Source organism: Rhinolophus hipposideros (assembly GCF_964194185.1).
Source record: "Rhinolophus hipposideros genome assembly, chromosome: 14".
Taxonomy (NCBI): domain Eukaryota; kingdom Metazoa; phylum Chordata; class Mammalia; order Chiroptera; family Rhinolophidae; genus Rhinolophus; species Rhinolophus hipposideros.
The window spans coordinates 32,725,938-32,753,127 of NC_138060.1; the positions used below are offsets into that span (position 1 = coordinate 32,725,938).

The 27,190-nt window shown below is 40.2% G+C and overlaps 1 protein-coding gene and 1 long non-coding RNA gene across 7 annotated transcripts in view; one reads left to right on the forward strand and one right to left on the reverse strand.

The window, feature by feature from the left end:
• Positions 1-26,109, reverse strand: part of PPP2R3A (protein phosphatase 2 regulatory subunit B''alpha) — a 140,315-nt gene extending 114,206 nt beyond the window's left edge. For 2 of the 6 annotated variants that reach the window (XM_081071560.1, XM_081071555.1), the window contains exons 1-2: positions 25,940-26,109; positions 5,706-5,894 (exon numbers count right to left, since the gene is read on the reverse strand). The gene's annotated coding sequence lies outside the window, so the exon portion shown is untranslated. Of the gene's footprint in view, positions 1-5,705; positions 5,895-13,947; positions 14,188-25,939 lie in introns of those variants that run through there. The other 4 variants (XM_081071556.1, XM_081071558.1, XM_081071557.1 and 1 more) reach the window with 4 other exon arrangements.
• LOC308507106 lies at positions 5,723-11,423 on the forward strand. Its single transcript, XR_013994835.1, has 3 exons — positions 5,723-5,815; positions 6,380-6,574; positions 10,184-11,423. It is a non-coding gene; the product is annotated as an uncharacterized lncRNA (long non-coding RNA).
• Positions 26,110-27,190: the final 1,081 nt, after the last annotated feature.

The following is a 27,190-nucleotide window of genomic DNA, read 5'->3' on the forward strand; positions in this document are numbered from 1 at the left end:
GATCTGGATTAGAGATGCAGTCCTGAGAGGTTATACAGGGTGAGGGCATAAAGTGAGAACTCTGGGCTGAGGCCTGAGTTGGGGATCACTGACATTTCTGGGTGAAACAGAGAAATAGAATTCTTAGAGGGAGGCTAAGAAGAGCCAACAAGGTAACACAGAAACCAGGAGAAAGCAGTTTCATTGAGGCTGAAGGAGAGACTTTCAAAATGGAGGCCCCTAGCGTTGCATGCTGCTGAGACGTCAAGGAAAAACAAAAATTACCCACTGAAATTGCCAATATGAAGGTAACCTTATATTGGCAAATGGTAAGCTTAGCAAGCATGATTTCAAAAGTCCCAGACTATGGAATGTACAAGAGTGATATATAATTAAAGATATCTGTCAATATAAGCCTAAAAGAACTCTTTCAATTAGTAAAAACCGTTCTGATTGATAAGAAAGCATTGTATAATAGTTTGATTTTTTTCTTTCTTAATGGCATATGAATGAAATAATGAGTTTTACAATCTTGGATTTGATGAAATATGGTAAAAATTTTCAGTCGGTCTAATTATCTATTGTATCGGGATAGAAAGAATATAACAGATTTCTTGGAAAATTATAGTTAATTATTGTGACTGTTTACATTTATCCCATCTCAGGTCTTGCTGTCTGCTGCCTACCCATCTCCAAAGACCTTTGTCTATCCTCGTTCTTTCATCTCTGCAAAGGGCCAGGTCTGTTTTCTGAATTTCTGCATACGTGGTTCATAAGCAACTTTCAGATTTCTTTCAACTCTTACTATCATTCTACTTTAAGCAGTTTATCATTACTCTAAAAAATACTTTCCAGTAGCTCCTACTATATTCCTCCACAGCAAACTGCTATATGGCAATTGCTGATGAAGTGGATTTGTTGTGAAACAAAGGAACAGACAAAGCAGCAGACAAGAAAAGTTAGGAGGGACAGGACTGGATTTTGAGAGAGTCTTGCCAGGTGAAGAGGGATTAAATTGGACTTTATAAGCAAAAAGAAATTCTACAAAAGCTCACAGATATGAAAGTTTGGAGAACTATAAGGAGTTTGGTATTGCTGGAGTTGAAAGTGTGCAGTATGAATTTTACAGTTTTAAGCTCTCTTCCGAACAACAAGAATGAAAGTAAGAATGTAATCCTTCAAGAACCTAGAAGACACCTGTAACCCCAAATCACTATATAAGAAGACAGAAAACAGAAGCAGGAATGGTAAATGACTTAGGAGAGTGGCAGAAGAAGGGATACTAATGGCAAGCAAACCAATTCACCCTGCACAGCCCCAATAAGGTCCAGGTTTGGAGGTTCTAGTTACCATAGAAAATGGGGTAGGGTAGAAGATTGCACATAGGTAAACTGTTTGAAATTCTGCAAAGGAAATAGGCCTCCCCACCCCCACTCCACAAACTCAAAAAATCATCCCTTCTTCACCCTGCTGAAGACAGGAAATTTATTTAATGGTGGAAAAAGCAAAACAAAACAAAACAAAACCTGAACCAGAAAAGCACCAACCCTGGGGGCATCACACACAGAGGGTGGTAAAGGACTGAAAATTGAATAATTACATTCTTGACCAGTCCCCTTTCCGCTCCCCAAGTCAAGGTCACAAGAAACCAGACATACTACCTCCAACTCCCAGCACCCCCCACCCCCCACCACTGTGAATTAAAGAATCCTTTTCTGGAGATTAGACATCCCATCTAACCACATGAATGCCTTACAGTGAAGCCCACTAATTGACAAATGATATCCACAAACAGAGAGCTTCCTCTCAGCTTTTTAGAGCATCACTTTCATTTTAATTTCATTGATGTATGATTTACATACAATAAAAATGTATACATTAAGTGTACAGTTATGCAATTTAACAAGAACCACATAACCACTGCCCTAAAAAACCCAGAATGTTTACATCATCCTGAAAGTATCCCTGTGACCTTTCCCAATCAATTCTCCTAACCCACAATACCTGTCAAGCACTGATCTGATTCCTACCACTATAGATTAGTTTTGCCAGTTCCAGATATTCATATGAATGTATTCATAAACTATATATATTTTTCAATCTGGATTCTCTTACTTAGCACAATGGTTTTAAGATTCATCCACGTTTCTGCATGTATCAGTTGCATAATTCTTTTTACTGCTTAGTAGGTATTCTTCTATATGAATATACCAAAATTTGTCTTCTCCATGAGTTGATGGACATTTGGGTTGTTTCTAGTTTGGGCTATTATGAATTAAAGCTGCTATGAACAGTCAAGTAAAAGTCTTTCTGTGGATATGTGTTCATTTCGTTTGGGTAATTAACAATTACTGAGTCATAATAAGTGTACATTTAACTTTATAAAAACCTGTAACACTGTTTTCCAAAGTGGTTCTACCATTCTACACGCTCATCAACACTTGAGAGCTTTAGTGGCTCTACATCCTTTTGGATACTTGTCAGCTTCTTTAATTTCAGCCATTTTAATGGGTGTGAAGTGGTATCCCACTGTGACTTTACATTTCCCTGATGATTAATGATGCTGTGCATTTTTTCATAGGCTTATTAGCAATTCATATGTATCTTTTGTGAAGTGTCTATTCAAATCTTTTGCCTAGTCTTTGGTTATTGAGTTCTAAGAGTTCATTTACATATTTTGGATAACAGATATTTTCTCCTGGTCTGTGGCTTCTCCTTCCTTTTTCTTAGCAGTAGGTTTTGAAGAGTAGTAGGAGGTTTTAATCCTACTAATTTTTATTAATCCAATTAATCAGTTTTTCTTTTATAGTTAATACATTTGTATCCTGTCTTAAGATCTTTGCCTGTGCCAAGGTCATGAAGATTTTCTCTTTAAGGTTTTTTTGGTGAGTTCTATAGTTCCAACGTTTATGTTTAGGTCTATGACCTATTTAGAATTTTTATGTATAGGATAAGGCTGAGTTTGGAGATCATCCAGGACCATTTGTTCAAAAGACTGTATCCACTGAATTATGTTGGAACCTTTGTTGGAAAACAAATGACCATATATATGGGTTTATTTCTGGATTCTCTACTCTTTTGTCTTTATATATACCATTACCATTCTGTCTTTATTATTATAGGTTTACAGTAAGTCTTAAAATAGCAATGTAAATCCTACATTTTTTTTCCCTTTTTTAGAATTGTTCTCGCTATTCTAGGTCCTTTGTCCTACTTTATCAATACTGGAATCAAATCACCAATTTTCACAAAGAAAAGCTGTTAGGATTTTGATTGAAATTTCAATGAATTTAAATCTCCATTTGGTGATAATGGAGATCTTAACGATAGCAAGCTCTAATCCATGCAATCCATGAACATAGTATATGTCTCTATTTATTTAGATGCTCTATAATTTCTCTCAGCAATGTTTGTAGGCCTTTCATTAAATTTATTCTCAAACATTTTTATGTTATTTGATGCTAATGCAAATGGTATTGTTATTTTAGTTCCATTTTCTATTGTGTTTGTTGCTGGTATATAAAATACAGTTGATTTATACATTTGCGCTTACTGCTTGCCACTTGGCTAAATTCACTTATTAAGTATAGTATTTTTTTGGTAAATTCCTTGGGATTTTCTACGTAAACAATCATGTTGTCTGAAAATAGAGACAGTTTTACTTTTTCCTTTCCATTCTTTACTGCCTTACTGCTTATTACACTGGTTAGGATCTCCAGAACAATACTGAATAGAAGTGGTGAGTTAAAAAATCCTTGCCTTGTACTTGATCTTAGAGCAAAAGTATTCACTCTTTCACCACAAAGTATAATGATAGCTGTAGGTTTTTTGGTAGATACCCGATATCAGATTGAGAAAGCTCTCATCTATTTATAGTTTGTTGAACGTTTTTAAAAATCTCATATGGTTGTTGAATTTTGTCAAATACTTATTCTGCATCTACTAAGATGATCACATAATTTTTACCCTTTATTTTGCTAATGTGGTGGACGAGGGGTAAGAGAACTGAAATTCATATCAGGAAGGTAAGACTTAGTGTTTAAAATTTATGAATGATGAACTCACAAAATAATGCATTTATAAATATGGAGGTAAATAATGGAAAAAAAACTAAAAAATGGTTGTTTCTGAGGAGCAGGCTTAACTGGAAGTGGGAACTGATTAATTTTTTTTTTAACAAATGTATTTTCACATTCTTTTTTTATCTTTATTAAATTAATTGGGGTAACACTCGTTAGTAAAATTATATAGGTTTCAAGCATAGTTCTATAATACATTATCTATAAATTACATTGTGTGTTCACCATGCAGAGTCAGTTCTCCATATATTTGATCCCCTTTACCCTTTTCTACCAACCCCTCCTTACCCTCTGGAAACTAGTATTTTTTAAAAAGCCTTTTAAGCATTGACACTTTAAATATGAGAATATGTAACATTAAAAACAAATTTCTAAAAATTAAAAATGGGTTCTAAGGAGACGTGAAGGAAAGACTGGGTGCTAAGGCTTGGAGGCAACGATGATGGGGAGATGAATGAACTTCAGGCATGGGTTGCTTTGGTGTGTGAAGCATGCCAAAGATATCCCTTATGCACATGGATATATATATATATATATACCCATATGTATATATATATATATATACATATGGGTATATATATATATATATGGCAGTGAAGAGAGAGTTGAAAATAAAAATTTGGGAGCAAGCACCAGACAAAGGTTTTAAGGCCACAAGAGGGATAAGACTGAACATGTGTAAGGTGAAAAAAGGGGTCACGGACAAAATTCTGAGGAAGGCCGGCATGTATGGGTAGAGGAGAGGGATACCAGAAGGAGACAGAGAATTGATTTTCAAAGGGCAGGAAGAAAACCAGCCAAATGACACAGAAGTCAAGGGAGGAAAATGTTTCATTATTCCAACATGCTGAATTCCAAAGATTTTGTGTACCGACCAACATTCAAGCTATACTTTTCTTTCACAGGTGTTGCTCCTTAATTTCATGGAGAAATTTGGGAAGTTAATAAAACTTTAAACAGCAAAAATGTAATGGTAGAAAACAGAGAATGGTGTTACACATATTTTTTATGTTGCTATTTGTGTGTTTTATTTCAGGACACATCTGGAACAGAAAGTATGGGGTAAAGAAGTTCCATGGGTTATCTCAACTGATGAAAGGGTTCAAGACGAAAATGATCAACATAAATCATAGACACAAGAGAAAATTGGCTGAATATCCATGTCACTTAGATGGGGCATTTGAAGACTAGGAAGAGGAAAAACTGTAGAAAATGTCTAAAAACTTTTTATTTAACAGAGTAAACAAGGTGTGATGATTCAGAAGTAATGAGTCACTTAGAAATAATAAAACTATTAGTTTGCCTGGAAAACACTGGCACTCCGGTGGATGACTCAGTACGGAAACTAATCCCAAGGGAACAATGTAGAGGAACACAAAAACATATACCATAGAACTACTTGTAGGAAAAAAGGGAGACCTGGAATATTTTATTTGTTATATTCACTTCAAATATAGTTCAGAAAATAAATTAAGAAATCTCTTAGAAGGGAAAATTTTTCCGATGCTCAAATAAATTGTACACATGAATATGAAAGAACAATTAATGCTTTAGGTTTAGGGATGTTTTACTTTTATTCTCATTAACACATCTCAGCAGCAGGCCTGATTTGAGCATATGCACATTAGGAAGTGCTTAAAAACTTACTTTTATTGTTATTCCAGTAGAGAAACTGGAACTGTGGCCAAGGGGAAAAGCACCAGGTAGGCAGTCAGGAGCTCCTGGTCCCAGCTTCGGCTTCTGCACTGACCAACTGAGTAAGTCGATCCAGTCACTTCCCTCACTGGAATTTTGCCTTCTCTTCTGGAAAAACAGGACAAAAGATGGCGCTGGGGTCTAGGGAACATGAGAAAAGCAAAAATTTTTTTCTTGATCTGAATTAGGAAAAAGCTATATTTTACCAGAGAACTTTTTTCTGTTACTTGATGTGGGGAGCACAGTGAAGGCTATTACTTTTTAATGCATGTAATTTACAAAGCTACTGATTTCCCTGAGTACTGGCTCTGACAGGGGTAAGCTTTTACCATTTTATAATTTTAAAACTTTATCTATTGTATATTCTAAAACATCAATAATAGTGGTCTCTGTTTGCTGGTAGTATTTTAAGTTACTTTAATTCACATATTTTCCTTTTTGAAAGCTTTTCTCTTATTTTTGAGATCATGTAAAAAATCAAATCACATTCTATATATAAAAATCATATAGACAGCTTAGAAGAACATATATACAACACAGTTTAATAAACACTGGAGTGCCATTCTAAGCTAGGTTCTCTCTTCAAGATGAGGGAAGTACAAATTCTATGATTTTGTCTCAAGTAGGTTACAACGTGAGTGGACAGAGAAAGCAGATACCTAAACTTTATATCAAGGAAGACATCGGACAGGAGGATGGCCAAGCCCAGTCCTGGAGAAGAGCAGAAGTCATTGGCTGCAAGAAGAAATGGAAAATACCTTGTGGACAAAGGCACCAAGGCAGGAGGTGGCCCAGGAGTGTGAGGAGCTACCAGGAGTTCGGTATGATTCCAGTGTCAAGTTTGAAGAAAGGCTTTTAGGAACTACAGCTCAAGGGGGTAGGGCAGAGGAAACAGCATCAGAGGGCCCCTGAGAGGGTTCAGTTGGGGTTGGAGGGGACAAAGTCATATTTATGCTGCAGGCGTATCACTGTGTAGCACTGCAGAGGACAGAAAAACAAGATCACACCTAGAGATAGTATCAATGTGAACATTTTTGTCAATGTCCTTTTTGGCTTTAAACTTACCCAGACATGGGGATTTTTGAGAATATTTTTCTATTTTTTAACAAAAGTGAGATTTTATTATAGTTTATTACCTTCTTTTTCCACTTTCCATGAGAATAAAAATCTACATCACATATCTTATATACATCCATATAAGTAAATTTGGACATACCAAATTTACTTATTCAATTCTCTACTAAGGCACATTAGGCTGTATGATAAGTAAGGTGCACAAAGGAAGCTAGCAGCAAGCAAATGATAGAATTGACTTTAGCTGTGACAGCATTTTGAATATTCTAAAGGTGGAAAGAGGTAAGACATGTGAAAGCTCATGAGATTTTAATGTTCCAGACATAAGATGAATAATGTCTGAGTCTGGAATTCTTTGTGGATGAAGAGGAATTTCCAAAAGGGAAACAAAGAAAGGACTGCAACCCAACACACACTAAAAATGAAGTAATTTCAAAGCTTCACATCTGCAAAACAGATAGGATGTCAAAGAACGCAGTCAGACAACTTAGAACAGTGGGTGGACTGCCAGGGAACAACTAAGTGCCATTCTAGTGATAACCCACAACCACAACTTTCCAAGGAAATGACAGAGTTCCCCAAATTGTGCTCTAACAGAAAGAACACTGAGCCTTTCTTGTGAGATGCTAGGTAGCCTTATTAAGACTTCGTGTATCCTCCCTGGGCTTCTGTTCCTAGGGCGGGCTCTGTGAGTTACAAACTGTGCTTGTCGGAGTTCCCTAGGAAGCTGCCAATACTAGGCATTTCCCACTGCAACCAGAATACCTCTGCCTTTATCTGTTTTATATATTAGATCTCCAAAAAAATATTTTATTTGGGGAAAAAAAAAACAGGGCTCCACAGCTACATATTCTTAAAACCACAGGATTTTTAAAAATATCATTCACCTTTCAGATTATTTGTTAATCACAAAGGTAAAACTATAAATTTATAATAGAGGGATCTGAAAGTCACCACCTTAACCTTAGTTAAATTTAGCATCACTAATGATGACACAGTCAGACAATATGTATCTCTCAAATATGATGCAATATGAAGATTGAAGTATCATTCATACAGTTTTCTTGCCAAAAATATTTAGCTTTAATCAATCTTTTAGAGCTAATGTCCAATTACAAGAAACACAGGTGACAGAGAAATAAGTTAAACAATACCATGAGCAAACAGAAATTCATGATATAGATCATTCTATAAGACAATTAGCTTGGTCTCTTCAATAAGACAGTATAATGAGGAAAAAAGTATGTGTGTGGCGGTGGGAATGGGGGTGGGGGGAATGGAAGAAACACCAACTATAAAGGCTCTGAGGTAGAAGCACATTTTACAAAAGTGAGAATGGCAGTGTAACTGGACTTTGATTTTTACTGGATGGGAAGCTACTGAAGAAATTTGAACAGAGAAATGACATGATCTGACCTACTTTTTTAACAAGATCATTCTGGTTGCTATGATGAAAACAGACTACAGGAAACAAGAGTGGAAACAGGAAGACCAAAAAGGGAGCCAAATTTGCTTGAAATAATCAAGGCAAAAGATGATGCTGGCTTGGATCAGGCGGCAGCAGGGGAAGAGTGAGAAGTAGATTCTGGATATATTTTGAAACAAGCACCAATAGGACAGGTGTGTGGTTTTGTGGAAAAGAGGCAGGTCAAAGATAAGTCTAAGGGTTGTTTTTTTTCAAATGATTGTTGGTTGTTTAGTTTGGTTTTTTTTGAACAACTGGAAGAAGAGAATTGATACTGAGACTGGGAAGACTTCAGGAAGATTTGTTGGTGGGAGAGGAAGTGGTGGTGGCAAGGGAACAGTTCAGTTTTCAATGTTACTTTTGAAATCCCTATTAGACATTCAGGTAAAGACATGAAGAATGCTGTGGGAGAATTGAGTCTGGACTTTAGGGGAGAGATTTGGGCTGATACAAATTCAAATCATATTTAAAGCCTTGAGACTACATGAGATCACTAAATGAGGGAAAACAGAAAGAAAAGAGAAGTATATAGAAACATTTATTCTATAATTTATCTTATTCTAGAAGATTCTACAGAAATGTATATTTCTGTGTAGAAATATAAAAAGGAACATCCAAAGGCTGAGGCCTGGGGCATTCAAACATACAGAGCAGCACTCTCCGATGGAACTTCCTGTGATGATGTAATATTTATATATGTGTCATTCAGTAGGTAGCCACTACCCACATGTGGCAATTGAGCACTTGAAATATGGCACTTGCAAGTGAATAACTGAAAATGTAATTTAAACAGCTACCTGTAGCTAGTGTTGCAGTATTGCACAGTACTGATCGTGAGTTCAGGGAAGTGAAGAGGAATCAGCAGAGGAGACTAAAAAGAGGTGGCCAGAGAGAAAGGAACTAACTGTGAGACAATTCTCCATGGGTCTTTATTGTTTCTTCACACACTTCAAGCAAGGCACTGTCTTGATAATCGGTGATATGATAGTTCCAGACTATCTTTTCAAGAATGTTTGTATAGCAACAGCCTTGGAAGACTTGGTAGTACTTCCCTCCAGAGCAAAGTATAATAACGTTTCCCTCTAGAACAAGGAGAAAGCATGTGTATTGCCCGTTAAAAATGATTTGGCTTCTCTAAGACAGGTCCGTTTTAATACACAACTCACCGTGGATGCAGGTGTAATGTGGCTCCTTTCACACTGCCTCAGAGGTCACGGGGCTCAGAGAACCAGCACAAAACTACTGCTACACTGGCTACTGCTATAAATAATAAACTTTCTTTTGTCTCTGATCCAGAAGTCTTACGTCTTGTACCACCATTCCTGAAACTGGCATGCTAACTGGTTAGCTTATAAAGAGCAAAACCTTAGATCCTTCACAGTTCTTGACAAGTAGCTTAGGAGCCAAGTGAAGCAGCTGTTTCAAGGAGAAGGGAGTAATCAACTCTACTCCTGAATGTTATGTCAGATGAGTATTGACAAATGACAGACGTGGACATGACTGGTAAATGATTAAGAGCGGTTTTAATGGAATTTTGGGGGCAGAAATCTGACTGGCTTGAGTACAAAAAAGAATGGGAAGAGAAACAGCAACAGAACATAGACAACTTTCAAGTTCTGTTATGAAGTTTTAGTGAAACGAGGCAATAATTAGAGGGGAAGGTGCAGTCAAGAAGGATTATTTTTAAGATGGGATAAATAAAAGCATATTTTCAAGCATAAGGCAATGAAAGAAGAGGGAAAACTGATACAAGACCTTACAAAGCACTTAGATGGGTCAGTGCTTTCACAGTAACAGGACAAAAGGGCCAGTACATAGACACCACTGCAGGTAGTGGGTAGCTGTGGCGGTGAAAGCTTGTGAAAGCTCTTTTTTCTCTTTTTCTGTTCAGAAATATGTGGCAAGGCCACCAACTGAAGATGAAGAGTGGGGAGAGGATAGTGAACATGTGAGGAGATTGAAGACATACAACAGTCATCTAGAGAGAGGAAAGAGAATGGAGAAATCGACTATGATTGCAAGGCAATATTATGGGTCCATCTGAGGTTAAAATCATTAATTTAAGGCAAACTCAGCAGCATGGTTTTAAAGGTATGGAACAGGCGAAGAATTGTATTTAATCAGTGCTGTGGTTTAGTCAGGTAAGGTTAATGAAGTGAGAGAGAGGCAAAAGAATTGATGATGTATGCAAGGGAGAGATAATTGATGATGGAATCTAAGCCTCTCCCATCTCCTGAAATCCTAACCCTTCCACTAAGCCCTGTGGGACTCACGTGTAGATATCAGCAAAATCCCCATATCCTGGACCTTTTCTCTGAAGCTTACCTACTTATTTAAATGGAGACTGAGTTCTTCCCCCCAAAATGCTGCTTCCCCTGTAGCCCTCTTAGATGATGACGGTTTTTCCTGTCCATACCCTTTAAACAAGAGGCCTGGTAGGCGCCCTTCTTACTTCTCACTGATACTTTCAGTCCATTCTCACTCTGCCCTCTTCAAAAATCCCCTGCTTTGAGTCACATATCATTAGACTCTACCACCCACTGCTCTTCCTTATTGCAACATTAAAGTCTCCCCAAGGTCATGTCTTTTCATTCCGTGATGATTTTAGCTTCTGGCTCACTGTCACTCCAACACTATTTCTGTTACAACTCTTATTGATTGCAACATCTAGATAGATAAATATTCCATGTGATAACAAGGCCGTTTAGTTTCTTGACCTTTTCTCCACAATAATTATGTTGATCTTGTTTTCTGCCTTGTATCGGCCACTTTCTCCTATGAGCATACCCTAACCCTTTAGAACATCTAAAAGTACATTTTAATAACCATACATTTGAAGGAGTATCATTTCCAAAAATTTACTGGTGAATTCAGAGTAAGACAATCCCTCTGTAGGCTCCACTGGCAGCTGAGACCATTCTGCAGGAATTCATGCTACCATCCTCAGGAGATAATGAGGGAGAACAACACATGGAGAACTAGGCATGCTTCTCTCTGAGGCTCTTGGCTCTGGCTTAGATGGGGGGAGAGGTATGTGCGTGAAGGGCTAGGGTAGAGGCAGAGGCACGCTGCTATGTCAACTGAACCTTCTTACCCTGGGCTAAAAGGGAAAATAAATATTATTAAACCACAATTTTTTTAAGTCTTATATGCTGGGTATTGTGCTGAGCACTTAAATGCATTATTTAATTTATTCTTATGTCAACACTGAGGTTAGTGTTATCTCCATTTTACAGATAAGGAAACTGGGGCTAAGAGCTTTAAAAACTTGCGCATATTACACACGTAGAGAATGGAAAAACTGATTTGAGTCCAGGTAACATCAAAACTCTTCGGTCCTACACCACGTCTGTATCAAGGCGAAAGTAGCTAGTGTGGTCAGCACCTGAGTCCCTGCAGTAATCCCAGGTTTCTCAACTTCTAGGAAAGGAACAGTCTCAAATTAGTAGGTATAAGAAAAAGGAAGGACAGAAGGAAGAATGGAAGGACAGAAGGACGGAAGGAAGGAAAAAAGGAGGTTACGAAATTTATAGAACACTGAAGTTATTATAGTAACCTGGGTAGATAGAGCAAAAATGTTTTGTAACCCAATTCTGTTCTTCAGAAAGCTTGAAACCTTAATAAATTTATTAGTGAATGATGAAATTGTGATATATAAAATGTTAATAACCACATAAAAGAAAATCCTAACAAATAAAGTTAATGGAGTAAAATTTCAAATTATACTCTTAAAAACTAATAAATAATGTTAACTATTTGAACTTCAGACTATAAGTATATTACCAAACTTTATAAGCATCAAGACAATGAGCTTTTCAAAAATATTTACTGGGACATAATTAAAAGTATATTCACAAATGGCATAATATCCAGGAATAGAATTATATGCAAGACATGACATTAAGGACAAGCAAAAGGCTGTTTTTTTAGAACAAGTGACGTGTGAGATTAAATCAACAGGAGGGAAATGGAAAATGCAGAAGACTCTAAACATGGCAGACCTGCAAATATCAGGGCAAGCAAAAAATTAACTTAACAGAAGAGTGAAACATGTGATTTGATTTGGGCAAAACATAAATACAAAGAATTAGTGTAAAGATTTTCTAAATAGAAGAAACTTAGAAATAATTTCCATTTATTCACAAAGTATTTATTCAGCATTTGTAGCACTGTTATACTTTCTCAGGAAAGGGAAAGATGGGAGTTAGGTGGCAATGCAATGGATCAGGGAAACAGAAGCAGAGATGAATCAGAAAGCCACTGCAATTAACTCATCCTCATATCCCCAACATGTAGCCAGTGCAAAACATAAAAAGGAATTTAACAAGATTTTCTTAATGCATGAACTGTCAGATGCTGTAGAACACCCAAAAATTCAACTGGGACAGGGGAACAGGACAAAAGCCCAATGGAAATATGTCCATGTAAGAAGGAAATGCAGATCATTTTGAGCGGACAACCTTCATAGTTTTCATGTGTCCCTCTAGGTTTCACATGTATTCCTCAACAGAACCCAAACTTCTCTCTCTTAGTTTCTATCCTGGATACAGCTTTGGTATCTTATTTCCTGGCCCCACTGACGCCCTTTATTTAATCAATCTTGACTTATCTTCGATGAGGTTTTATCACAATTAAGATCATTAGTTCATTTTTGCCCCATTCAGAGACTCTCTGAGCTTGCCTACGGGAAGAGCACATGAAGCATTTTTCTGTCTACAAGACAATTCCAGGCTAAATGTTGTGGTACTGTTGGCTCAAGAGCAGTACCTAACTAAACAAAACAATCCCTGGAGCAGAAATCTGAATCACCACCTCTAGGGGGGCTCTGTGGCCACAATGTCAGCAGAAAATTTTTCATTCAATATCATGATAGAAGTGTTGGGGAGGTGGGGAGAGCTGGGGAGGAGGATGCTGAGATCAGACGGGAGAGCAAAGCTGAGAGCAAGGTTCAAATGCAAGAAGCCAAAGGGGAGAGACAACGGGATCCAAACCACACGCCAGGAGCAGGTATGGAGATTAAGCATGGCGTGAGAAAATTAAGTGCAAAAAGGTTGAGAATAAACAGAGAGCTCTCTGCTGTAACAGCACAAGCGAGGTCGTTCATGACTTGATTTTTATTTGCTGATCATACACATGGTACATCAGACTGAGCTGATGGGTTCAAGCCTAGGGTCAGGGCAGTCAACAAGCCTACCGTACCAACCTACGAGTGTCATTCATATGACTGTCATTTATATCCTGAGGGGTATGAGGAGAACCCTGAGATACTCCCGAAGTTTTTCATTCACCTGACATTCTACACGTGGGATAGGAATCCTTGTATTCTGCAGGTGAGGCCCAGCAAGGCTGTGTTCGTTAGGTATTTACTTACTGTACAGACAGACAATTTCTGATAATCGTTCCGCTTAATCAGCATTTTGCCTGATGAAAAGGCTTATTTAGCATAAGCTTTGAACCTAAGATCAGCACTCTGGCCCCCATCACAAGTGCCCTAGTACTGAGAGGCAAAGTACAGAAGACAAGCCACTACAGCTGCATGAACCAGCACTCCCTCCCCCCACACACTGAGAAAGACTGCCAACGAGAGGCTCAATTACACTGTACTATAGCCATGCAAGTTCTTTTATAAAAGTCTAAACATCAAATAAACCTCACCAGTAACGGCTCACCAGTAACGGCACACCAGTAACGGCACCACTCTGATCTCCAAACTTAGCTTACATATGTCCAAATCCCTGGAGGATGCATTCCTACACAGGTATTTAGTTACCAAAGCACCTCAGAACATTTTGTCAGCCAGTCGTGGGTCCTTCAGGAAAAGTGACACATCCACACTGGTAACTGGAGACCATTAACAGCTTCTGCTGGTAGCATTCACTCAATACAACTACCCCTAGTTGAATGTCCTTGCTACCACTTATCTGTGCTATGCATGAAGGGCTCCAGACCAACCAAATCCTACTACGTCGGAGTAGGAGGACTAGGACATTTGAACGTTAGTGTTCACCAAGCTATGTGAGCGTAATGTAACTTAATGGAGATCCCCAGTCTGGTCTGTCGTCGTCTAAGCAGACTTTTATCATCGCTGTACTGGCTATTAAAGGGAAACAGACTTTGGCCCAAGGTATCTATCTATATCTTGACAGATATTATAGTACAGGTCTTATGAAAATTTTTTATTGTATTCCTTACTCATTTCATCTCACCTCCTAAGATCCCCATTCCTGATAGGTGGGAATCATCTGTAAAGATTATCAGAGAAATGAAGCTCCCTAGGGTTACAGAATGGACAGTAGTTCAAGCTCTAAACTGACCCAATCTTCCTTTCCTATTATACTCTTACTATCTTTGGGGGAGGCTGTATATATTTTATACTTCCATCTTTTTTTGTTTTTTCTCCCCAGAGCTCAGGGCACCAATTAATTCCATTTCAAACAAGTCTTCTGTCTGAACAAGTTTTGTCCCTACTTCTCAGGGACCAGTTTTGTCCACGTGCTGGATGAGACTATTCCGTGCGTCATATGCTTTCCAATCCCTGGTCAAATATGGTTGGGACGTGAACTCAAGCAAGACAGGCCAATCATATTTTTTCTCCTGGGGATTTGGAATTGAAGCACTGACACACTGTTAATTAGCTGAGAACTCTGGGTCTTGAAGGTCCTACAGATTTGATGGTTGAGGCCACTGTTTTGGGGCACCCATGATGAGCAACATGATGGCAGACACTGGTGTTAACAGGCAGACATAATACACACAGACAGAGAAGCGTGTTCAGTTTCCATTACGGCTGGCTGCACTTCATAAAACTGGAGTGAGCTGATGTGCTCTGTATATTTTTATTATAAAAATACCTTTCTACTTGTATGTCTTCTAAGTGGATATTTATTCCTTAAAACCAATCAATTTCTATGACACAAAAACACACATCTTCATTGATAGTCTCTCTCCATCTGTTTTTCTTTCACCTCCTACCCTCTCTTCATTTCATCTGTAGCCAAAACACCTTCGTCATATGTAATAGATACTTACCATGATTTTTTAGCTGGCCAGAATCTTTTGGAAATTCTAATCTTTCATTATAACGAGGACAGAATGAACAATATGTTGTACACATGAAACTAAAATGTCAATTATATCTCAATAAAAAAATAAGAAAGAACAGTGTAATGGTCCAAAACCACCAAAGCACATGCTAAACTGACGACGAGTGCAGATATGACCACATTTACCCAGTATCTCCTAACCACTGTTCACATCACATCACTCAAATTCTTCTTTTTAAATGGGAAAAACATTTGAATGATTAGTTTATTAATTTTCACAATGCAGCTATTGATACAGAAACTATAATTGCCTTCAATGATAGGAATTGATTCTAAGATCAGTTTATAAGCTAATTCTAAAATTTCACATGGAAAAGAAAACGTGCAAGAAGAATGAAGACCACTTTAGGGTAGGGGGTGGCGGGAGGCAAAGACAAAGTAATAGCAATATGTTCCCCTTAAACTGAGCAATGGGTAACAAATGTTCATTGTACTGCTATGTATTATACCTTACATAAGTTTTACAAATATTGCACTGTAGCCATTTAATATTTAATTTTAAAAACAAGCAAGGCAAGAAGACCTTGCCAAGAATCACAATATATTATAAAGCTATAAGTAAGTGTATTAATGGCACTGAAACAAAGACCAAAGGAACTACAGTCCTAAAACCAACCTATGCATATGAAAATTTATTAACTGACAATTTGATCTGCCAATTATAAAAATTACTATTCCAAATGGATAGCTAACTGAACAAGATTCCTCCCTTACAATACTCACAAAAGTAAATTCCAGATGGAATTTAGGTCTGTAGACCTAAATTTTATGTAAAATATAAGAGAATGCAAGATTCTATGTTTATACTGTGTTTCCCCAAAAATACTAGACCTAGCTGGACAATCAGCTCTAATGAGTATTTTGGAGCAAAAATTAACATAAGACCCGGTCTTATTTTACTATAATATAATATAATATGATACAATACAATATCAGGTCTTATATTAATTTTTGCTCCAAAAGAGCTGATTGTCTGGCTAGATCTTATTTTCGGGAAAACACGGTATCTTCAGGGCAGGAAAGACATCCATTTGAAAGTTAGTTTAAAAAAAATGTCAGTAAAGTCAAAAGCAATAAGGGAAAATACAGGTAAATTTGACATCGAAATTAAAAACCATAACAAACAAAGGGGACTCCAACAGATGGAAGGAAAATGTGCCACTTTTATAATAATGATTATCTAGAGTGAACTCCTATAAATAAATGAGACAAGTATTTGCATGCTATATATAATAGAAAAATCGAAAACCAAAGTTAAATTTCTCTCTTTTGCAAAAGAAGCTGAGGGAGGGTACCGGGGCTGCACAGAACGCAGAGACCTGGGCTGCCTGTCTCACTGCACCACCGTGCGGGCCTCCTGCTCTAGGACGGTTCAGTCTGGCGGGGGGGGGGGGTAGGAGGAACACCCAGAGTCCTGAGAGCTCGGGGAAGCAGGGTTTGAAAGAGAAGGGAGGTAGAGAGGGCTGGGAAATGAACTTTAGCAAAGACCTGAGGGAGGTGAGGGAGGGAGCTTTGTAGATATTACCAGAAAGCAAATGTCCTGAGGCAGGAACATAACTGGTGTGTTGAATGAAGAATAAAGTACCATTTGTGACTGGGAAGAAGTAAGCACAGGGGAGAGTAGGAGGAGATGAGGTCAGAGAGGTGAAAGGGGGGTTTAGATTATGGAGCACCTTGTAAGTAAATATAAAGCCTCTGAGCTGAGAATTTAATTTTAACAGGGTCCGTCTAGCTGCCGTGTTGCTAACAGGATCTAGGAGAGCAAGAGCAAGAGCAGGGAGAGGCCATGCAATAATCCAAGTGAGATATAAGGGTGGTTTGGACAATATTTAGAAAGTTTGTACCTTTTGACCATCTTCAGCCATTTTGCACACCTCCTACCCCCCCCCCCCCCCCCGCCACTAGCAACCACCATTTGTTGTCTGTGTCTATGAGTTCTTTTTTTTAGGTTCCACACATAAGTGAGTAGAAATTGTAGGATGTGACCGATTCTAGATATCACATCTGAAGTTAGAGCCAGCAGGGTTTGCTCACAGACTGAATGTGGGATGAAAGAGAAAGAAGAGAATCAAGAATACTCCAAGGTTTTTGGCCTGGACTAGTGGAAGAATGGAGCTGCTATTCACTGAGACAAAACAGGCTGCAAGGAGAGTGGGTTTTGGAGGGGAAAATCAGGAGTTCAATTTTGAGAAGCCTGTTAGATATCCCAATGGCGATGTCAAGTAGGCACTTTGATGTCAGAATATGAGCTCCAGAGGAGAGGTTTTAACTTGAAGAAAAAAACTGGTAGTTATTGGTATGTAGGGGTTACTGTATAGATGGTATTTAAGAGACTGGGTGAAATAGGGAGGAAATAGGGTTGATAAGGAAAAACAGACATCTGAGGAGTAAGTAGCACTCCAACTGTGGTGGTCAGGAAGATGATGAGGAACTATCAAAAAGACTAAGAGACAACTTCCAGTAAGGTAGGAGGAAATGCAGAGAATGCAGTGTTCTGGAAGCCAAGTGAAGAAAGCATTTCAAAGAGGAAAAATCAACTGTGTAAATGCTGCTGACAGGTCAAGTGCAATAAAGGCTGAGAACGGATTCAATGGATTTAGCAATGTTGGGGAGTAAAGGCCTGATGAGTGTGGACTCAAGAGAGACTGGTGGAAAGCACTGGACTCAAGGAGTTACAGACAATGTACAGGGGAGCAGATGTGGAGGCGGACGCTGGCTCAAGACAGTTTAGTCTCGTATCACAAGGCACTGTATCTCTAACATCCAGTACAGTGCCTGCCACACAGTGGCAACTCAGTAAATATTAGCTGATTGAACTAAGTGAGGTCGCTCGCTAGCCACTGAATCAGGAAACAGTCTTAGTTCTTAAGAGCTGAGGCTTACGAGCTGATCCAGTGAAATGGGAGGATTCCTGGTCCAATGAAAAGAACTGCCTTTATTTTCCTACTATGCCTAAAAACTCCTTAATTTGGAAAACCATGCCTTATATGCCTAGAACAGATATCCCCAAATTTGAGAGGAATAGCAACAGAATTTGACAAACACATGCTCTACAAGAAAATATACTTTCAATCCTGGATGGGTCCAATCTCTCCAACTACCTCTTGCATCTGGGGCCCTGTGACTTTGTACCCAGGGCTGCAATAGGATGCCAGTCCTCCGGCTATGTCATGACTCTTCTGAAGCAGAGTAGGAGACTCTGGGTGGTTCCTGAAGGACACTAACCTCCAGAGGCCTTATACAACTGACAGCTAGCTGTGGCAAACCGATAATTATCACAAATGTTTGTTCAGTTATTTATATTTTTCAGAGTGATTACACATACACCCTCTCTTTGTAATCTCACAACTTTGTGAAACAAGTATTTTTATCACTTTGATTTCACAAAAGAGAAAACTCAGAGTCTGAGACTTGCATCAAAACACACATGTCTGTTAACAATTGGTGCTGGGACAAGTGGATAGTCACGTGCAAAAGACTGGAGTTGGATGCTTACCTCACACACAAAAGTTAAGCCAAAATGGATTAAAAACCTAAATGTAAGAACTAAAACTGTAAACTCTTAGAAGAAAACAGCAGTAAACTGATTTGACTTTGGATCTGGCAATGGATTCCTAGATATAACACCAAAAATATAAGAACAACAACAAAAACAAAAACACACACACATAAATTAGACTTTATCAGAATTAAAAGCCTTTGTGCAAAGGACACTATCAAGAAAGTGAAAAAGCAGCCTACAGTATGGGAGAAAATATGTGCAAATCATGTATCTAACAAGGGTCTAGTATCCAGAATACATAAAGAACTTATATCTACTCAACAAAAAGACAACAGCCCAATTAAAATATGGGAAATGACTTGAATAGACATTTCCCCAAAGAAGACATACAAACAGCTAATAAGCACATTAAAAGATGCTTAACATAATTAGTCATTAGGGAAATGCAAATCAAAATTACAATGAGATATTACTTCACAACCACAGAAAATAACCAGTGCTGACAAGCATGTGGAGAAACCGGAACTCCTGAATATTGCTAGTAGACATGTAAAATGGTGTAGCTGCTGTGGAAAAGTTCGATGGTTCCTCAAAAAGCTAAACATGGAATTACCATATGACCCAGCAATTAATTCCATTCCTAGGTATATACACAAAAGAAATGACACAGGTATTCAAGTAAAAAATTGTACACAAATGCTCTGAGGAGGACTATTTACAATTGCCAAAAGATGTAAACAACCCAAATGTCCATCAACTGACGAGTGGATAAACAAATGCTCCTGTTTGTAAAAAGAGTATAGCAATAGGGCTTATGCCTTCATAATAAACACCATCCTTTACTAATAATCCTTGGCATTTCCCAACACCTATGGTTTTTTGTTCTTCTGGGAGATCACAACTATTAGAAACATGAAGTGCAAAACTGACCTTTTAGCCCTCCTGTGCCAAGTTAAGGCTGCCAAGGAGGCAGAGATGGATACCAGACAGACCGGTAGTGACCACTGGATGACAACCCACTCTAGACAGTCTAACTCAAGGTCATCAAGGTAACAGCATTCATACAACCTTTTGGAAACCGAAGTGTGTTGACTACTCTCTCCTTCTCTCTGAGCTCAACAAGGTCCTACTCCAATTTGTATCCATACCCTTTAATCACTGGCCATGTAAAGGTCGTTTCAAAGTATGAGAAATTTTACATGCATGCAACTGGAAAACCAAGCTATAATGCCAAGTTATTTGGAAAAATACAGTTGCAAAAACTACTCCTGGAAATCTGACAGCTAGATACATATTCCCTGACATAGCCAAATATTCCATTTTCAATATGCCAACAATCTGGTCTTTGTTCATCAGTTCAATAGAGGGTAAGGTCTGGGTCACTGGAGCCCAAATCACTGCTGGCCTTTAGGAGCTCGATGGCTTCCCAGATAAGAAAGAGAATACGGAGCTAATTTCCAACATCTGAGTCTCAAGGGTCCTGGCAAAAAATCTCCTTAGTTAAAAACACAAAGTCTCCAAAACAAACACAAGCAGGACCTTCCCTCTGAAATGAGAGAGGGGTAATCGAGCACCAATGAGCTTACCTTCCTGAAAAATTAGGAGAAGCGTTTGGGTAAGCAACAGTTTGAACACCGATCATGGAGACATATAACAATACCTGTCTCACCCTCACCACTCCGCTTTTCGGGTAAACTTCTCAAAAAAATTTTTCCAACATTCAGCATTTCCTTACTTTTAACCCATCTCAATCTGATTTCTGCCTCTTCCAATCTAAAATGGTTCTTGATGAGGTCAAAGACTTCATCTCGCTCAATTCAGCAGATCATTTTCCGTCTACATCTTTACTTGATGATGCCTCTCTTTTTGAAATACCCTTTTCTTGCCTTTCATAGACACATCTTAAACTGGAATTAGATTTTAAAGTAAGACAAAAATCACTTTTAAATTACTCTTGAAAATCCTTGAAATGGCTCATTAAGTAAAGCATACCTGTTTTTGTGTACACAGCACTATGTAGTAATTAACAGCATAAATGTGCACATGCAAAACAATGAGTTTAAATGCAAAATAAAACTTCGCTCTCTCTTATCTAATTAAAAACCCCTTCAAGTGTATTGGGTGAAGTCTGCACACTTTAACTGCAAGTAAGGTGCCATTCCATTGTACCTCTCTGGCCACTTCTCATCCCTTTCCTTGGGGCTACCCTCCTGTACCCAGCGTTGATTGGGCCTAAGCCTTCTTCCCTTCTAAATCTCTATCTATGGTTCTCAACCTTCCACTGCTCAGTGGAATCACCTGAGGAGCTTTAAAAAAAATATCCCAGATTACAATTCAGACCAAGTAAACAGACACAGAATTTCTGGGATGGGCCTCGGCAGCAGTATTTTTTAATCACTCAATGTTTCCAATGTGCAGCCAAGATGAGAGTCAGTGTTCTATATTCTCCTCCTAGATCAGGGATCAACACACTCAATGCCAACAGGGTCACAGAAGTAAATGATCAAAGTAGGCCAAGCATCAATTTTAGGGAGTGGTGGGTTCTTTCGTGAACTAGAAAGCAGCTGGGATCAGTTGTGACTTAGCTCCAATCAATTGTTGCCACACGGGAAAGCCAGCTCAGTAGCGCTACATCTTCACATGTTTTAAAGAAAAACCCCAAATCTGGATTTTCATGGGAAATCTTCAGATTTTAAATTATTGGCAATTAACTCAAAATTAAATAACAAAAACCACAGTATTGGAAAAACAAAACATATCTGTCAGGCAGGTTCAGCTGTGTCCTTCAGCTGTAGGGCAGAGGTTTGCAACCTCTGTCCTAGGTAATTCCATCCACACCTTTCAATTCACACCTAAAAACTTGTGTCCCCAGTTCGGCCCACTCCTCTGGCTTACGGATTTGAATTATCAGATGCTTATTATCAGATCCACTTACAGGTCTCACCAATCTCAAAGTGAAATGTGATTTAAACCCACCTCAACACTATTTGTCCTCCCAGTGTTCTCTATCTTAGGTAACAACTCCACCATTCACCAGGACGGGCAAGCCAGAACCCTGGAAGTCACCCTACACACTTATGTCTCCCTCTCACCGCTTGTGCCATATCAATCATCAAATCCTATCAATTACGCCTCCTCAATACATCTCCTGTCTCCATATCTATTTCTCTCCATTTCCTGCTACCTCCTTCCTCAGTCCCAGCTACCATCTTTTCTCTTCTACCTTTCCACAGTATTTGTTGGCTCAGGCCACCATAAAATACTATAGACTGGCTGGCTTAAAAAAAAAAGAAATTTATAGAATTTCCAGAAATTTACATAAGTCCCAGATCAAGGTCCAGCAGGGTCGGTTTCTGGTGAGAATTTTGTACTTAGCTCACAGATAGCCACCTTCTCACTATGTGCTCACAAGGCCTTCACTACTCTTCTTACAAGGTCACCAATTTTATCAGATTAGGGTCCCACGCCTATGACCTCTTTTAATTACCCCCTAAAGACTCTTTCTCCAAATATAATCATTTTGGGGGACAAAGCTTCAAAATATCAATGGGGGAACACAATTCATTCTACAGAACACAGTAAACTTAATTAGGGCCAGCTGCCCCCCACATTCACTTGTTTCATTCCAAACAATTTTCTCCAATATAACCAGAGTGATCTTTTACAAACACAAATCTTTACAAATATGTGTGCACATATTTGACCCAACAATTCCACTTCTAGGAATCTATCTTGCAAATATATTCACACACATGAACTGGCATTAGTATCGTCAGTTATAGTAAATTATTGGAAACAATTTAAATGTCCATTAATAGGGTGGTTAAATAGTCTGTGGTATATCTATACAATGGAGTACTATACAGTAATTCAAAATAGTAAGGCAGCTATACATTGAAATGGAAAGATTTCCAAGACATTATTCTGAGAATAAGAGAACAAAACAAGAAACACAACGGTGTGTACAATATGCTACCATTTATGTAAACAACAGATGGAAAGAATATGCATTTGCTTGAATGTCTTGAGAAAATGTCTAGATGTACGCCTCCTAATATATCTCCTGTACCGATCTACTTCTTTCCATCTCCTCCGCTACCTCCTTGGTCCCCGCTGTTTGTTATAGTAAATTACTGGAAACTAGTAACAGTGGTTATCCCATTGGAAGTTGTGGGGAAAATAGCAGTTGGGGAGTGAGTAGGACCACTGCAGACATTCCGATTTAATGGGCTTAGAGGATGGCCCTGCGCTAATTTTAAGTTCCTCTTGTGATTTTGATGAGCAGGCTGGACTGAGAACTGCTGCTAGAGATAGCCTTCACTTACTTTCCCAGATTCATTTTATATCTTCTTGCCCCTATCATTCTCCATATTCCAGTCATTCTTGTGTCTGAGTTCCCAGAAAAGGTCCTGTTCCTTCTGCCAGAATATTGTCCCCATAAGCTTCACCTTGTAATTGCTATTTATCCTTCAGAGTCCACCTCACCTTCAAGCCCATTTCCAAGGAAAACTTCCTAGTTTCCAAACTAGGTCACGACCCGTTTTATGTACTCAGAGGATCCGGTACTTCTAGAGTTTATCACAGTTGTAATGAGGTGATTCTATCATTGTACATGAATGCATCTGTTACTCTTTATAATGTCTAGGAGTGCAGAAACCACATCAATTGCTTTTACCACTAGACTCCCAGACCTAAATGGTGTCTAGCTGGCAAAGTCGGCCCTCCCTCAGATATTGGTCAAATAAATGAATGGCTGCTCCTGCTCTCAAGCTTAGCATAGTAGATAAAATCAACACATAAGTAAATGAGGACAATGCAGTGTCACTGGTGTTAAGGCAGCAGTCTGTTTAGAACAGTGGTTCTCAGGTAGGGGTGATCTGGGCCCTCCCAGAGGACTCCTGGCAATGTCTGGAGGTATTTCTGACTGACAACTGTGTGGGTTGTGTGAATGTTTGTCACAACTGGGAATGGGGGTAATACTAGCATCTATTAAGTAGAGGCCAGGAATGCTGCTAAACATCCTCTAATGCACAGGACAGCCTCCTACAGCAAAGAATTATCTGGTCCGATTGTCAAGAGCTCCACGCCCAAAAGCCCCTAATTTAGAGGATGATAATGCCCATAAGGGTGATCAATTCTACTCCAGGTGGTGGGGTTTCTTATTCTGGGGGAGGAGCAGATGTCAACAAAAGTTTCAGAGAGGAAGTATATATAGTTTTCGCTGCGTGTAGAAGGATGGGGCCAGGTCCATGGAGACTGTTTGCCAGAGGTAATTAGGAGCCTCTGAAGAGTTTAAAAGCAGAGTTACGGTTTAAACAGTACCTCATACTCCAAAATTACTCATCTCCTAGTCCCTTCTTACTGAAACAAAACTTTCATTCTCTTAGGGCAGCTGGTTTCAGCTAAACATTAAGGCCAAATTAATTCAGACTAGGATAAAGTCAGCCCCTTCACACTCCAGAATGTTAAGCTGCATTTTAAAATATGCAAATACTAATGAATACAAATAAATCTTTAACTGCTTAATGTTCAGGTTGTTAGTGGATAAAGCTATTTTTTTTTAACTCAACAACCAGGCTGGTCCTGGTAAAGACTTCTCCAAATTTTTTCTGTTTTTAAAAAACTTAACTTTATTTTCCCTTGTCCTCAATTTCTGAGCTCCCAGATTTATAAAACATCCAAGTTTTCCCCACAAGTATCTCATAAGTTAGTTCTTCTGCCAGAGAGGATAGGAGCACCATTTGGATGCAATAAATGTGAATAAATCGTATGCATAAATTAGGAGTGGTCTATCAGTTTTTTAAAAGGCTTTCACTAAGTCCTGGGACACTACTGAAAGGAATGAAATTGAGATAATTTTAATGGCATCTCCAAGAAAGAAAACCGTGTTTTATTTCACGTCTGCTGCTTGCGAATTTGGATGCACAGGCTCTGACCTAGTATGGCAATTCTTAGGGTCTCCGCACTGGGTGCTCTGTTTACAAGAAACTGAGGCCTGAGACTAATAAAGAACAAAGAAAAACGCCTGGCACCAAAGGTTTGGGGGATGTTCTGTACATGAATGATTTTGAGGAGGAACACTTCCTTAGATTTTGGACGGCACTACAAATCACGTTTCTGCTTACGTGTTAAGAATTTTTATTTCGTGCTCTCAGATCATTTTCTAATAAGAAAATACCTTGTAATGTACAAACAGCAATTTATCCTCCCTTACGTTTGCTGACCACTGAAACTGGATAAAATTTCCGTAAGCTTTCCCAGAATCGGAGGATTGGGACTAACGTGAGCACCACAGAGTTCAGATGCAGCATCAACTCCAAGCCCAGCCAGCTGGTTTCCATCGAGATCCCCCAGGAGAAAGCCCCTCGGAGGCGGCGGCCGGGGCGGCGCGGGAGCGAGACCCACCCGCTCGGCCCGGAGACCGTGGCGGGGCAGGACTGGGGTCTGCCCGGCCTCCGTTTACCTTTGTTTCAGGTGCTCCCCCTCCCAGGCGGGCCGGGGATCCCGCCCAAGGCCCCGAACTGGTGACACATCCTTCTTTGGCCAAGTCGGGCCGAGGTTGGGCAGGGGGCGGGGAAGGAAAATCAAGCCTCAGCGCCTAACGACGTGACTCTCAGTTCTTCCAAAACGTTGGCATTTGTTTCTCTGCCAAGCTTTCCGGTTAACAAGTTCCCGAGGGCTGCGCGGGCGAACTGGCCTAGGAGCCCCGAAAGTGGGAGGGAGCAGGCCGTCCCCCGCCTCCGCTCCTCGGTGGGCGCCCCCGGGGCAGGCGGCGTCCACACCCCCCGGGCTGCCACGGCCCGGGACCGAGCTGGGAGTGCACGGGCGCCCGCACCGCCCGGATCCCCGACTTCCACGGCTCCGCCAGCTCCACCAGCGCAGCGCGCCCGCGCCGACCCCTCCGGCCAGGCCGGTCCCCGCCCCCAGGCTCCGGCCCCGCCCGCCCGGGCCTCCGCGCACCGCCCCCAGGCTCGCCACCACACTCGGCCCGGGCCCGGGGCGCCGGGGCTGCAGGCCGCGCGGCGGGCGTCCCCGCGCCTACCTGAGCGCCTGCGGCTCCCCCTGCGGCTGCTGCCTCGGCTCGCGGACTGCGATCGCCGCCACGCTCCACGGCGCCGCGGGATACTGGGCTGCGAGCGCGGCGCGTGAGGAGCTGAGGCCCGAGCGCGCCCCGCCCAGCCGCCCGCCCGTCCCCTCCTCCCCCTCGTCCCCACCCTCGGCCGCGGGCTCGGCGCCCCGCCCCGCCCGCCAGGCCCCGCCCCGCCCGCCAGGCCCCGCCCGCCAGGCCCCGCCCCGCCCCGCGGGCCCCACCCGCACAGGTCCGCCCACCCCACCGCCCCTCGCTCAAAAGGGGGCCGCCAGGGACGCCGCGAGAGCCGCAGGGGCCGCAGTCCCAGGTATGGCGGCTCCTCGGAGACGCGATTCGTGGTACTTACTACTACTTGGCGGAGGCGTCTCTCAGATGTGTTATTACTGTGATTGTTATTGTCGTCGTCGTTGTTGTTGTTGTTATTGAATCGCCATTGATTGTTTTGCCTTCCTTCAGCCAACCCTCAGCCCTCGCCTGGACACTCCGGGTCACTCCAACCCTCCTAGTGGCCTGCACCTGCGCCCATTTTCTTCATGAATTAGTGAACAAATTGAAAGAGATATTTATGTTTAACTGTTAGGTTGTTAAATATAAGACCAATGCAGAACGCCACATAAAAACAATGCAGAACTTAAAAATTATTCTGAGACATGCACCCTTATAACAACCCCCAATTTTAATGCCGTGTAAAACAAAACCTCATCGATAGCTGGGAGGACACAGCCTGGAAAGGGCTCCTAAAATTGCCCTCTTCCTAACTGCCACAAGAACTCAAAGGCCACTTGTCCATAATCATGCACTCTCCAGGAACATGTGTGTTACACATTTGTAAGATGGAATTAGGAACCTCCAGTTTAGTGTATCTGTAAAATTCTTAATTAAAAAGATAAATAATATATATGCATATAAATAATTTAGTAAGTTAATCAATCGTGAGATTGAACGGCGTAAGGAGAATCTAAGGGTGGGGGATGGGAGGTATAGGAAGATTTAAAAATAGCCAAGGATTAGGTGGTTTGTCAGGATTGGTTCTGGGTACCTGGGCTCTCTGTCCTCATTCTATGTCACTAGCACTTAGCAGAGCACCAGGCATATAATACGTGCCATGTGTGTATTTATAGTGCAAGGAAAGAAAAAAATATTGGGGTGAATATTTATATTTTTATATTCACCCAAAACAGGTGTTGCCTGAATAATTTCATC